Source organism: Cryptotermes secundus, unplaced genomic scaffold (assembly GCF_002891405.2).
Source record: "Cryptotermes secundus unplaced genomic scaffold, Csec_1.0 scaffold612, whole genome shotgun sequence".
Classification (NCBI taxonomy): domain Eukaryota; kingdom Metazoa; phylum Arthropoda; class Insecta; order Blattodea; family Kalotermitidae; genus Cryptotermes; species Cryptotermes secundus.
Genome location: NW_019729902.1, coordinates 382,367 through 396,369, shown reverse-complemented (window position 1 = coordinate 396,369; position 14,003 = coordinate 382,367). Strand labels below are relative to the sequence as shown.

The 14,003-nt window shown below is 43.0% G+C and overlaps 1 protein-coding gene across 7 annotated transcripts in view; it reads right to left on the bottom strand.

The window, feature by feature from the left end:
- LOC111865773 (semaphorin-1A) overlaps positions 1-10,786 on the bottom strand; it is a 566,056-nt gene extending 555,270 nt beyond the window's left edge. For 3 of the 7 annotated variants that reach the window (XM_023854043.2, XM_023854044.2, XM_023854046.2), the window contains exon 1: positions 10,277-10,783. The gene's annotated coding sequence lies outside the window, so the exon portion shown is untranslated. Of the gene's footprint in view, positions 1-10,276 lie in introns of all 7 variants that reach the window. The other 4 variants (XM_023854041.2, XM_023854042.2, XR_002843034.2 and 1 more) reach the window with 3 other exon arrangements.
- Between the last annotated feature and the right edge of the window lie 3,217 nt (positions 10,787-14,003).

The following is a 14,003-nucleotide window of genomic DNA, read 5'->3' as shown; positions in this document are numbered from 1 at the left end:
GGCTACCGTGACCGGCCTTTCTATGACGTTACTCAGTTTAAATTCCCTTAAAATCTGATTCCACAGAGAATGATATAGCTGTCGACAGAATTGCCTCTGACTACAGCTTCTCTGCATTTTCGGAAATAAAATAACATTTAATACTAAAAGAATTAAAAATTGTAGTCTACACTTATTTCCCTAGGTAAGAAATGGCCTGCAAGACGAAACTTACTCTCAACCGATATTACTTACTTACTTAATTACTTACTTACTCGCGGAGCTGAGCCCTTCTTGAGGAGCCGCCAATTCTGCAACTACTCACGAATTCCCAGCCTTTTATGGAAGCCGAAGGTTCATTACCGTGTTCACAAGAGCCCTCCACTGGTCCCTATCCTGAGCCAGATCAATCCAATCCATACCATACCATTATATCTAAGATCCATTTTAATATTGTCCACCCACCTACGCCTTGGTGTTTCCGGTGGTCTCTTTCGTTCTGATTTTCCCACCAATATCCTATATGCATTCCTCGTCTCCTCAATTCGTGCTACATGCCCTGCCCACCTCATCCTCCTTGACTTGATCATTCTAGTTATACTTTGAGAAGAGTACAACCTATATTAACCATTACAATTGTTTAAAACTGCTAACGTATAAGAAATGTACACAAAAGAGAAGTTGTCACAAGTCATTACCCTTGTTGATGGAACACAATAGGGTCTCCTGGAGAGAAAGTTGCCCTGCAGCAGTGTTATTTATACTCAGGGAAGCACTAGCCTGGTGCGCCCAAAGCAATGATGCTGAGACTTCACTTGCATATCCTACGCGAACATTATGAACTCATGCGCAGCTTCATCGCAAGGCAATAAAACCTCCGACCCATTCAAAATGAACACCGATATATCTACCAGGCACTTCTACACGACCATGAGATTTTATGTCCACATTTCTGCCGGAGACATGGAAATGCACGTTAAAATGATTAAGAATGTCGAATTAAATACGGCAGGGAACACAGTTTACGTCGGCAAAGCTAGATCACGTATATTTAGTACAGTAGCCCGATATATACTGTGCCAGTTATGCCAACATATACATCTGAAAGTTCCAGGATAATGGGCGTATCCCATTCCATCTGGTTCGAAGAGGTTATGAAATTAGATGTTCACATCAACGTACCCATGAACAGGACAGATGCATGACTGTAGCACAATATATAAATGAATGAATAAATGAATGGACCTAGTTACAATCATACGTGCTTGAATGTCACAAGAGAACTGCCACGTGACTTAATCACGGGACCAGTTGTTACCGCTTTCAGACAACATCCCTGGACTGAACTCAGTGACATGCCAAATACGTACGGGGCAAGCCCAAAATAACGCACTTAGCTATTCCACGGATAAAATGAAATATTAGAAGAACATAATAAAAAATCTTACTACTTGACAGCTGTGAAGCAAAATTACTGAATTATTATAAAAATTAAGAGTAAATACAAGTCTTTCCATAATTAATAAACGCATCCAAGCATTAACTTAAGCGATCTTCATACGACAAATTTTATTATAATGCAAATAACCCACTACTGTTCCCCGGCACGAGTGTTATTACGGGGATACGACTGGTTCAAATGGTGCAAATTCATGATACTTGGCATGACATGTAATACAATCAACGTCGAAAGCAGCACAGTGTTTTCTGGTTCCATCTGAGATTCTTCAATTAATGACGTTTATCGCGTTAATATGCACGCAGATAGAAGAAGTGTCTCAAAACCTGTACACTGCATCATTACTGCAAGTTTTTAATTTCTCACGCGGTGACTGTTAAGCGTGAGGTCTTCTGGTTTGTGACGCCTTGTGCTGTTCAGGGAGGATATCGCCATTCCCAAGTTCAGCCATCCGGCTTGCAAGTAAAACTTATAGTGTTTACGAAAACGGCACTTCTGTCCATTCTCCGCTTCCCCTCTGACACACAAACACTGGTTCCCTGGATATTTCCCTTCTCTAACACTGTTCCACTTCCCACCTTCACGATAAACCACTGTGTCCCTTACAAGGGTCGCTTTTTTGTCCACTTATTCCACTGGATAGAGCAGGGCTCCTTTTCTGTATTCACTCTCTCTGGGTTTCACGACCACCCCCACCCTCCGTGCACCTTCCCTACATAATTAAGCCTATTTATTAACCTGCACATCAAGACGGAGGCACCACGTTACTTCGAAACGCCCGAATTGGCCCATAAAACTACACAACTTCACTAAACGAGTTCTCATACTTTCAGACTTATCTTAAACCGCGGAAACTATACAAATTTATTATTGTGACTATATTCTTCTCACTTTACCAAATATAAAAGAAAAATAAGATTCACATCTACATATTTTCTGATAAAGGAAAAAAATCAGCAGTGTTCACCAAGATATATATAGGTCTACTGGGAGAAAACGATGAGACGAATTTCTAGCGACCATTTCATACTTTCGTTAAGCTAATTCAGCTTAGAGTCTAGCCTACACCTTAACCCACCATACTGCGGCACGGGAAACACAAAAATTTTCCAATGACGTCAGCCCACTAACGATGCCATTATGCTCTTACTTCTTACAATTTAGCGCGCTAGAGCCCGTTGATGTCTTGGACTGTACATGACGGGAAATGCTATCCCTTTCACTGGAGAAAAATATCCTCCTCTACTACGTCTGGGAGATATCCTCAGGCTTTGAACAGTGGGGCCCGAATAACGGGATTAATGCTTAAGCTTCCGGGAGGTTGTCTTCAGTTTCGGTATCACTCATGCAAATGCGACAGACTCGTCCAACTGGTTATTCAAGCTGAGTACCACTCGGTTCCTCTGGAGAAAGAACAGCCTCTTCACCAGTAAAATTATTATTCCGCACAAATTCAACTGTGTGGGCTTAGAAATTTAGTTGTGTTCTACACTGACAGCCCACCCATAACTATTTTCTGTGGCACGTTCTTCCCAGGAGGGAGTCTCGATTGTCGCATCGGCCCAGAATTTAAATCGGCTAAGATTCATACCGAAGGACGGTAGTTCAGCTTTAAATGAACCAATCTTAACACAATATCAGTGGCGGCTAGTGATCGTCTGAAGCGATGAGACCAGAGCCGAACAGTAACAGATCAACGAAAGTTTTTCGAACTTTCCTTCGTGATTCCAAAGAAATGACGCAATAATATTCTAACTGTGACATAAATTTTCTCTTTAGCCCTACATATTCATAATTAAATCATCTTAAACACAGCAAGTCATTTAATCTCAACTCCAAAGGCTTAAAATTCGAGGACACTGACTGCAAATAACGAACACATGATTACCATAAGTAAATGCCTCAACTAGACACACTTCTTCAGGTGACACAATTCCTTCAAAACCCTTTATTGGTGGGACACGGTTGCAATACGCACTGGGTGTCCAACCTACAATTTATCTGACGACTTGTCAAACTTAGAGAAGGAAAACGAGGAGTGGTAACGCGTCTATGGACGTCACGAAGCGCAACAAACCAAGATCCAGTTTCCTTTTGCGAATCGCTCCAACCATATTCGAATGTGTGTATATTTTCCGTGAGTGCACCACATAAACATCTCTTCGAAAGAAATAAATTTACGTCCTCACAGCCATTAATCTCGGTTTTCTAGACCGGAGCCGGTATTTCCTACAAATAACTCCTCAATTATCTTCACGAGGCTGAGTGGACCCCATTCCAGACCCACTACTTCTCAGAAAATCTGGTAGCGCCGGGAACAGAACCCGGGATCTCTTGATCTGTAGCCGGGAACTCTGACCAATAGACCACAGAGGCGGTCATAACAGAACTCAAAAGGAGCTAAAATATTTTCCACTTTGAGCCTGTCTTTCGTTCAATCCAAGCACTGCTGTCTTGCTATTTTGTCACTGTGCATGTTATTTATGTTACAGGGTTGGTAGTACTTAAGAATAGAAGCAGAAGATTAGAGCAGCAGAAGGCATAACGTCCCCTGGCTTAAGCAAGCCAGCCCCACTTCGTGCTTACTGGTGCTCTCTCAAGTTCAGCATCTTCTTACTGTATAGCAAATGTTACTGTCATTCCAAAACTTTTTAAAGATTTTGAGGTTAGATAGTTTTGACGAAGTTTGTTTCTAACAATTTCCCGTTGCAATTTCAAAGGGTTTTATGCTGGTTTATACATGGAACTATGCACTGTCTGATCCAAATCACTACCTACAAATTCATTCTACACGCGTACAACACAGTTACTCGGCAGTACTATACATTTATTTCCTTGCCTACCTATCATCCCTTCCTCCTTCGTTTGTCTCCCATCTGATTCTCTCTTTTTCCTTTCTTCTTTCTCCCTATCGACTTATTTCTTCTTTCCTTAATAATTTCTTCTTCAAAGCATTCTTCACATATCTGCCAACGGCCGTCTTCATATACTTCCCAATTTGTGACTGCAATGTTAGTTCTCAGAAACATTCCAGAAAGCACAGAATGGAAACTACATTATGGAAGAAAATATATTTGTAGTTAGTTTACTGTTAACCTATTTTTCCGTTTATGATGAATGGTTTTTCATTATATTCCAAAAACCAGAAAAATGTTACTTATTGCAAGTTCCCACCCACTAGGTCAGGTTTTACTGCACAAATACTTGGGCCTGGGTGGGGGGTTATCATGGGTTAAAGAGAAGTGAACTTCTGGGAAAACAGAAATATTATTCGATACAGAAGAAATAATTCTGTCAGGAAAAGGTTCACGTGAATAGGAAGGGTGATTACTAAGGCTTACTAAAATATGCCCTCTTTTAAGGTTGTGGAGTCCATAGTTGCCCAGCTGGTAGATATATTCCCCGAAATGGCGTTCCCGCGATATTCAGATTCGCACTTCGGCTTGCATTAATCTGCGGGGCGTCCCACTCCAGTTATCTACACCCAGCTGCACAAAAAGGAAGCAGATATTAAATATGTATACTAGGAACTCTAAAATATGCATAATCTCTATTTTTATTTATTTGCTTACTTCCTTTGAGTGGCAATACTTTATATATGTACAAAATAATACTATAATAATAATAATAATAATAATACATACTCAGCAGGCCCAGCAGTATAACACAAGCAGTCACAGGAGTAAGACACAACACAAAGCACAATACACATGAAAGTAGGAAGAATACTCCGACAGAAGAAGATAGGTGTGACTCGCGTACTGAAATACGACATAAGGATGACAAATCCTGAACAGTTTTAACATTTTTAATATTTAAAATTTAGCAATATACATGACGAATATATATTTTAGTTATTTTAGTATAAAGACAACAGGGCATGCAATGCAGTAGTTCGACGTACATCGAAAAGCACCTGAAGATGGCACTTTAGTGCCGAAACATGTAGTGCAAGAGAGAAGAGTAAGGTGAATAAATGTATGCACTGTAAGACGGTCAGAATAAATCATGAAAATAATACTCAATAACATTCGAAGTATTTAAAAAGAACGTGAATATTCCCTCGGGCCTGATAATATTTTCCGAGATATATTGCCTCCCTCTGGCTAGACGCAAACTGCGGGGCAAACAATTTCAAGTTACAGAAATCCTCCTACACAACTCTCATGAGCATCAACATGTCAGCCCCCTTTAGTCTTCAGATAATACGTCAACACGTGGCTGATTATCGGTTCTCGAGCACGCCACTGGGATTTGAATTTTAACAACTGCGATGAACTCGAACACGAGTCACAACTCCGCAATTTCCAGGTGGAATCGCTTACTACCTCGTCATACAAGGAACTGACGGTGTGAAGTAAACCACAGACCGTATGCTGATCATTTCTGAAGTCGCTCTCTTGCCTAGACCTCCAGAGAGGCAACTTATTGCCTGCGGCGACTGCACACTTCTGCAGTGTTGCTCAGACACGCATAAAAGGTGTAACAATTTAATTCCCGGAATGGCTGCAGCGAGTCGCTGGAGTGTTGAGTCAGACAAACTCATGTACCCAAGCACGTCTGGAAATGTTCCAACTTGCGTTTACATGAGCCACAGATCAAACGAGCCGTTCGTTCCCAAGCAGCAGAGGAAGCAGTACGTGTCCGTGATATATTGTTGGCGGAAACATGACTGATAAGAATATGGAGCAGCAGGTAAACGTCAAATTTTGTGTGAAGATTGGTAAAAGTGCCAGTGAAACGTTATCCCTATTAGCAGGGGCTTATTGTGAATGCGCTACGAAGAAATCGAGTGTTTTTGAATGGTACAGGGGATTCAAGGAAGGACGAGAAGATGTGCAAGATGATCCAAGAAGTGGGCAGCCAAAAACGCAAAGGACAGATGAAAATGTGGACAGAGTACCAACCTTGGTACGCTCAGATTGAAGGTTAGGCGTGAGAATAACAGCAGAACTGAATATGAATAGGGACAGAGTGCGACAGATTATTACGGGAGGTTTGGGAATGAGACAAATTTCAGCAAATATGGTGCCTCGAATATTTGAAAAATGTCCATACACAACGTGGGCTTCGTATTTCAGCGGAACTACTACACAATGCAGAGATGTATATATAATAGGGTCATTACCGGCGATGAAACGTGAGATTTTCAATACGACCCGGAAATGAAACGCCAGAGCATGCAGTGGAAAACACAGAATTCGCCTCGGACTATGTAGTTTCTTATCTCGGCATCGGCCCGGAGTTAACTCCGTGGCCTGTAGTCCGCAAGCGAACTATACCGACCGAGCGACCGCCGTTTGTCGGCGAAGTTAGTGCTTACTTTTGCGGATAGAGAGTGTTACGTGGTCAGCGCAACGAATCCCCACGGCCGATAATTTCGGTTTTCTAGACCAGAGCCGCGATTTCCTTGAAACAGCTCCTCAATTATCCTCACGAGGCTGAGTGGGCCCCCTTCCAGACCCCCTAAATCTCAGAAAATCCGGCGCCGGGAATCGAACCCGGACCTCTGGATCTGTAGCCAGGAACTCTGACCACTACACCATTGGCCCAGAGACACTGAACAAAACTGCGAAAACTGAATGAGCATAAAGTAACCGTGCTGAGAGTCTAACTAGATACCTCCAGTGTAGGAGTCCAGAGTGCTACCGCCACACAAACTTATTCAATTATAAACGGATAATTTTTGCCCTGTTGGCCGGTTCCACGGCTCTGCGTTTCGCGGCGACCGGTACTGCGAGGCGCATACGAATTTTGCCGATGAATCAGCACGCCTTACGGCCGATAATTTTTGGAATGAAGCAGTTACAATTCGAAGATCACAGGAGATAGTGCAAGTGCTGTACCTGGACACGTAGACATCTTTCGCAATGAAATGTTTCGTTATAAAAACACGTACAACAATCCTTGCACCTACACACACCAGGCACCAACATTCACTGGGTGGCTTCAGAAGCTGTGCTTGCCGTTCTTGCACTAGACTTTGACATTCCAGTCTCTTGAGCTACATGTTTCAGTGATTTTCTAGGTGTATGTTCAAGTCTGGCCTCTATGTCATCTAACTTCTCCTCAGTAAGCACTCGGCGCCTATGTTTTCGTTTCTTGTCTATTAAGAGTCCCGTTGTTCTAAGTTTATTCACAAACTTGTGAATTGTTTGTCTGCTGGGAACGCTTTTCATCGCGAACTTCAAGTCGAAATTTTCGTCGACACTTCCTAGCAGATCCGCATTTTGCATGGGTGCCATACAGAAATACACGTTGCCCTAAAGTATACCGCACTGCTGACTGACTGTAAATGAGAACAAATGGGTAACGGAGCTGATAACTGCTGCCTACTGCTGACGAAACATAACGCCGTCAAGCGGTCCACAAGTTAATTACTTCCCTCCATTTCAAACGTTATCGGCCATCAGGCATACTGATTCATCGGCAAAATTCGTATGCGCCTTCCGACAAGCAGCGCACCGGTCACCGTGAAGCGGTCAACACAGTTAAAAAACTCTGTACTAACAGACAGGTCAGAATATATACTGCTAAGTTTTAGTATGGAAGTCACTAGACCAACCTGCATGATACCAAAAGTATAAAAATATTGTAATAACTATAAAAGGGTCTTTGGTTATGTATACACATATATCTTTAGCACTACCAAAGCCAACTCAATCTACCTGCCTGCCATCCTAAGGACATACCTCTCAAAGTATCTTATCAGTGTTATCCCTCCAGACACACACACACACACACACACACACACACTCAAACGACAGAATTTTGGAATTTCTGGAAGGGTATACAGGCTCCTTATCCGAATCCACACATGTAATATTTTTAGTGGAGGGTGGAGTCCAGCTGGGTCCACTCGGCACGGCGGTCACTGATTGGCCTATTGTACCTGCCTCGGGTGATTATGATGGAGAATTTGGTCGAATGAAGATTGGTAGGGGAAACCGAAGTACTCGGAGAAAACCCGCCCCAGCACCACTTTGTCCACCACAAATCCCACTTGACCACACCCGGGATCGAACCCGGGCCGCCGCGGTGGGAAGCCAGCGACTAACCGCTTGAGCTATGGCGCGGCCCACATGTAAGATTACTATATTCTGAAAGTAACGTGTATGAGAAAGTGTTCACTCGGCCATCGGTTGAAGCTTCCGGAGAGTAAGGAATATACGTAACTCAAGACCAACACAGACACAGTGAAAAACATCTGTGTAACTTTGTTTGCTCTCTTTACGACTCGAGCGTTAAATACTGTGCACACAAAATTGCTGAAGAGATTTGTAAAGAACTCTGCAAGCCCTACTTAACACCGAGGTTGTATTATCGACAGATGCCTTGACTTGCAGCTTTGCCACCGCGCGTAAAATGGACCCGAGGGCCACCCAACTCCTTATTCAATACACACAAGGCTTTGCCGCAAGGATAAATGGACAGGAGCATCAAGCTGACCAGTGACCTCAACTTAGTACAAACATCAATGCCTGTACTTCCTTGTTCCTCCTCCACGTAATCACCATTTGGGCACAACGACTTTACCATTCATTCCGTTTTTCAGCTCTGGTGAATGTAAGTGAAGTAAATACATATTCATTTGAACATTTTCGGAAGCAGTGGCAGACCTGATTAACCACAACTGTTTACAAATGTAATCTCTCATAGCGCGAGTAAACGTGATAAAAATTGAAGAACGTAAGCATCTTGTCTGAACTAATTTTGCAATTTCCTCAGTGACGTTCTGAAGAAATTTACTTGCTTCATTCAGTTCAAAACATTCATTCGCTACAACTATGGGCCCACTTCTTTCACAGACACGTGAAATTTCGGCGACACCTGCACGATAACATGTACAATTTTCTTTTAATTTTAAATCTCTTTACATTACATCACGTTTCTAATATCATGCCACATGATGATGATGCGGCATCAGAAATGGATATGAAATAAATAAAACTGAATATCAAGTGGGCTATGTTTAATCTCCATACTGAATTTGAACACATTTAAGGAATCATTTTATAATTCTGTTTCGTAATGAGCCGGGATAGCGCAATCGGTTTAACGACTGACTACGGGCTGCACGACCCAGGTGTTGGAGTTCGAGTCCCGGTAGGGTCAAGAATTTTCTCTTCATGTCGTCCAGACCGGTCTTGTGGTCCACTCAGCCTCCTATCCAATATGTACTGGGGTCTCTTTCCCCGGGGGTAAAGCGTCCGGTGAGTAAAACTGACCACTAACCTCCAACTAGTTCACAGGTCAAGAAAATGTGGATCTATATATCCACTCCCTCATACGCCTTAATAGAGTAGAGCTTAATTAGTTATGCACAGAGACAACTTTACTTTTAAGTGCTTCGTTAATTGTTACCGACGGTCGGAAGTTCCACTAATTTACGGCGATATCGTTTTCTATTCACGATGTTTTGACGAGGTCGCACTATTTACGGAAATTAAAATAAAATATATTATGTCATTTGAACACATCTACACTTCCTCCGACAAATTCAGTTTTTGTGACACGTTACGAATGATGAGATAAGTTTAATCAATTAATTACATTTACGCTATGTTATACTACAGTCTCGTAAACATGTACAGAGCATTTCAAGAAATCTGATTCTACGCAGATTACGTTAGCAGATTTCTGCTAACTGGGCTCGTTTCACTCTCTGATAACATTTATAAATAGTCTCAGAATGGTCTATAAATTACTACTTTATACCAAAACGGGTACTGCAAAAAACGACACTGCAAGACTCCGCAGCAAGCACCACCTCCTATTTGAAAAATATAAACACAAGCTAATGCACAATCAGAAACCAGTCTTACAAATACAACTTACCATAACAGAAGCGATATCCCCAAAGGACAACCAGGTAATTCATATGTTAAACTCCAGGAACAGTAACATTTGCACATAACCACAAAACACAAACGCGCCACGTTTTACTATCTCTGAACCCACACAAGTCTACTCAACTGACTTGAGATCCACCTTCCAATCACATAATACTTTTAAATACGGTATATTCAATGTTGTAATGACTACTACACGGTATACAAACGTTACAGTCTGAGCTATTTAAAAAGTTCTAAAAGTTGGAACGTAAAAAGTCTACTACATTCTCCCGCACACGCCAAACACGCTGAAAGGTTCTTCTCTTCTCGGTAATTATTTAACAAAACAGAGCACAATTACTTCCAACAACATCAGATCATTGGATGATAAATGAAACTTGAATTTCTAGTGACTTCAGCGTATACACACAGTAGTGCTGCAAAACGCGCGCGCCTACAACACACACACACCTACTGAGTCTCGAGACGCACTGAAGCCGCTGAACGCTGTGCTCAAGCGAGAGCGCACCCGCTAGGCCAAAGAACTCAACTCAGACAGACAGAACATTCTCACCGAAGAGGTCACTAGTCGCGCGCTGTCTGACGCTGTTCACATGCTTGTATACTGAGAACTACCTATGTTGTGTTTACGTTCACGCTCCGAACCCAGATTATAGTTATGCTGTATTTACGTCAAATAATGATGCTGGTGTCATATTTATTTCGAATATTAGAACAGTAGTCCGGTGTTTCACTTACTTATATTCTGCATCTACCTTCCAACAAAATCAGTAACAAACTGGGAGCGCCAAGAGAGAGAAAGATCACGTGACGGAACAACCGCCAAACTAGAAGGGACAACTGGCGGGAAGGAGGAACTCACACTGAAGCGTGGTCGCTACGTGCTAAGGGGAATGGTGTTCAATCTAACCCTGACCCGACTTCAGTCCATAACCGAAAAGAATGGAGTTGTGCCTCATGACATGTTCTTAAAAGTTAGATAAACGTTGCCGTACATTTCGAAATACACAATGTTAAGGTAATATAACCCGACGTATCAGGATCGCGCTTCCCTGGACGCGATCCTGAGTCCATTCCTACTACTTCATATCCTTACAATCTACTTCCGTAACATCCATTTTAATATTATTATCTATTTTGAGTCTAACCTTTTCATATCGCCCTTCTCCAAGATTTTTTTCCGATAAATTTTCTTCCGCGTTACATATTCAGCCAATACTCATTTTCATTTGACTCTCCTTACAAAACTAGGCACATTTGTCTGTATGAATCACAGGAGTCCACGCATATAATCTGCTGTATTTGGCAGTGCCATATATAAGGAGGTTAGTTGCCGGCTTCCATTCGCGGCGACCAGGTTTCGATTCCAGGTCAAGTCAGGTGGGATTTGTGGTGGAAGAAGTGGCACTAGGGCAGGTTTCCTCCTAGTATTTCAGTTTCCCCTGCAAATTCTCATTCCACCAAAATGCACCATACCCATCTATCATCCTGGGTTGATACAATAGACCAGTTAGTGGCCGACGTACCAAGTAGACTCAGTTTCAGCCCATCCCACGAAACCAGTACACACATATGAAGTATTTCCCACTATTTTAAACTATTCACTCACTCATGGAACTGAGCCCTTCTTAAGACGCCGCCAACTGTGCAGCTACTCATGAACTTCCCAGCATTTTATTAACCCGAAGGTTCAGTACCATGATCACAAGAGCCCTCCACTGGTCCCTATCCTGAGCCAGATCAATCCAATCCATGCTATCCCAACTTATCTCTCTAAGATCCATTTTAATATTGTCCACCCACCTACTCCTTGGTCTTCCCAGTGGTCTCTTTCCTATTGGCTTTCCCATCAATGTCCTATATGCATTCCTCTTCGTCCCCAATCGTGCTACATGACCTGCCCACCTCATCCTCCTTGACTTGATCATTCTAATTATACTTGGACAAGAGTACAAGCTCCTCATTTTGCAGTTTTCTCCAACCTCCTGTGACTTCATCTCTCTTTGGTCAAAATATTCTCCTCAACACCCTGTTCTCAAACACCCTCAGTCTATGTTCCTCTCTTAATGTCAGAGACCAAGTTTCACACCCATACAGAACCACAGGCAAAATTATAGTTTTTTATATTCTAATGTTTATGCTTTTAGACAGCAGACGAGAAGACAAAAGGTTCTGGACTGAATGGTAGCAAGCATTACCCGAGTTCAATCTCCTCTTAATTTCCTCCTCAATCAGGTTTTGACTTGTTATCGTCGTTCCCAAATATCTGAACTGTGCCACATTTTCAAAACATCTGTTTCCTATCTTTATGTCATGATTTTGCCCTGCATTTTGGTGACGAGACAACAACATAAATTTGCTGAATGACTGAGACAACTCTGTTACAAACGACGTTGGAATCGGTTTCCCTGTGCTTGGAGACACAGACTAACACGATGCTCTGTATTCTTGGATGTTGCAGTCAGCATAGAAATAGGAGAAGCAGGGTTGTGAGTCGTACTGTAATATTTCTCTCCAGGTCATCAGCAGTGCAAGGTTTGTGTGTAAACAGCCCGCTCTTTAGTTGACGCCACAAGAAGAGCAGCGGACTCGTGTAACGAGACTGGGGTGGCCAAAGGTCTTTCGAGATAATACAAAAAAAAAAAAAGGAGGAGGAGAAGAAGAAGAAGAAGAAGAAGAAGAAGAAGAAGAAGAAGGCAAACACCGTTCATTTAGTCCGACCGAGCGACCGCCGCTTGTCGCGCGAAGTTAGTGCCAACTTTTGCGGATAAAGGATGTCACGTGGTCAGCGCAACGAATCCCCACGGCCGCCAATTTCGGTTTTCTAGGCCGGAACCGCTATTTCCTTGAAATAGCTCCTCAATTATCCTCTCAAGGCTGAGTGGACCCTATTCCAGACCCACTACTTCTCAGAAAATCTGGTAGCGCCGGGAATCGAACCCGGACCTCTGGATCTGTAGCCAGGTACTCTGACCACTAGAGCACAGATGTGGTCCCTCTCGAGCTAATTCTATCCCAAGAGAGGCTTCCTTAGTATTCCGGTTAGACATGTAACACGCCACTCACTCTTGCTGAATATAACCTGGTGTCAGCTCGCGGCCATCGACTGATTCACAAATTCTTGCAAAACGTCGAGGTAGGTAGCGGTGTTGGCGATCGTGTGGAGGAAATGAGGCCAGCTGTCCGAGTACACCACACCCCAACTTTCTGTGGATAGGTGGATAGAGAACTCCTTGTGAGTGACATGAGGAGGGAATTGCAACAACCCAGACGAGCATATTCTGTGAGCTGTCGTATCCAGACAGATATAACCGAGCTTCATCACAATATCAAAACGTCGGTATTTTGGACAGCAAATATTTTGGCAGTATTCCCGCATGCCAGGAGGTTGGAATTCTGGAAGAAGAGTAACACGGTGCGAGCGAATCCTTCCTTTCCTTTCCCCTCTCTGACAGTTTGGTAGTCCCTGTGACAGCCGACGGCATGACTGCAAGCGAATCCCGGAGCGGCTGCCGCACGTCCTGCGCCATATTACCAGTTGCTACAGGCCGACCTCCTCCCTCTTGAGTCTCCAGCTTTTGGGCCACCGTCTGCATGACGCTCTTTGATGGTGCTGAAAAGGGGAAGCGGTTTCTGAAAGCCGCCTGACATTGTCTGAACGATCCCGTGGTTCAGAAACAGTGTGCGAGGAAAAGCGAGTACATGGTTCC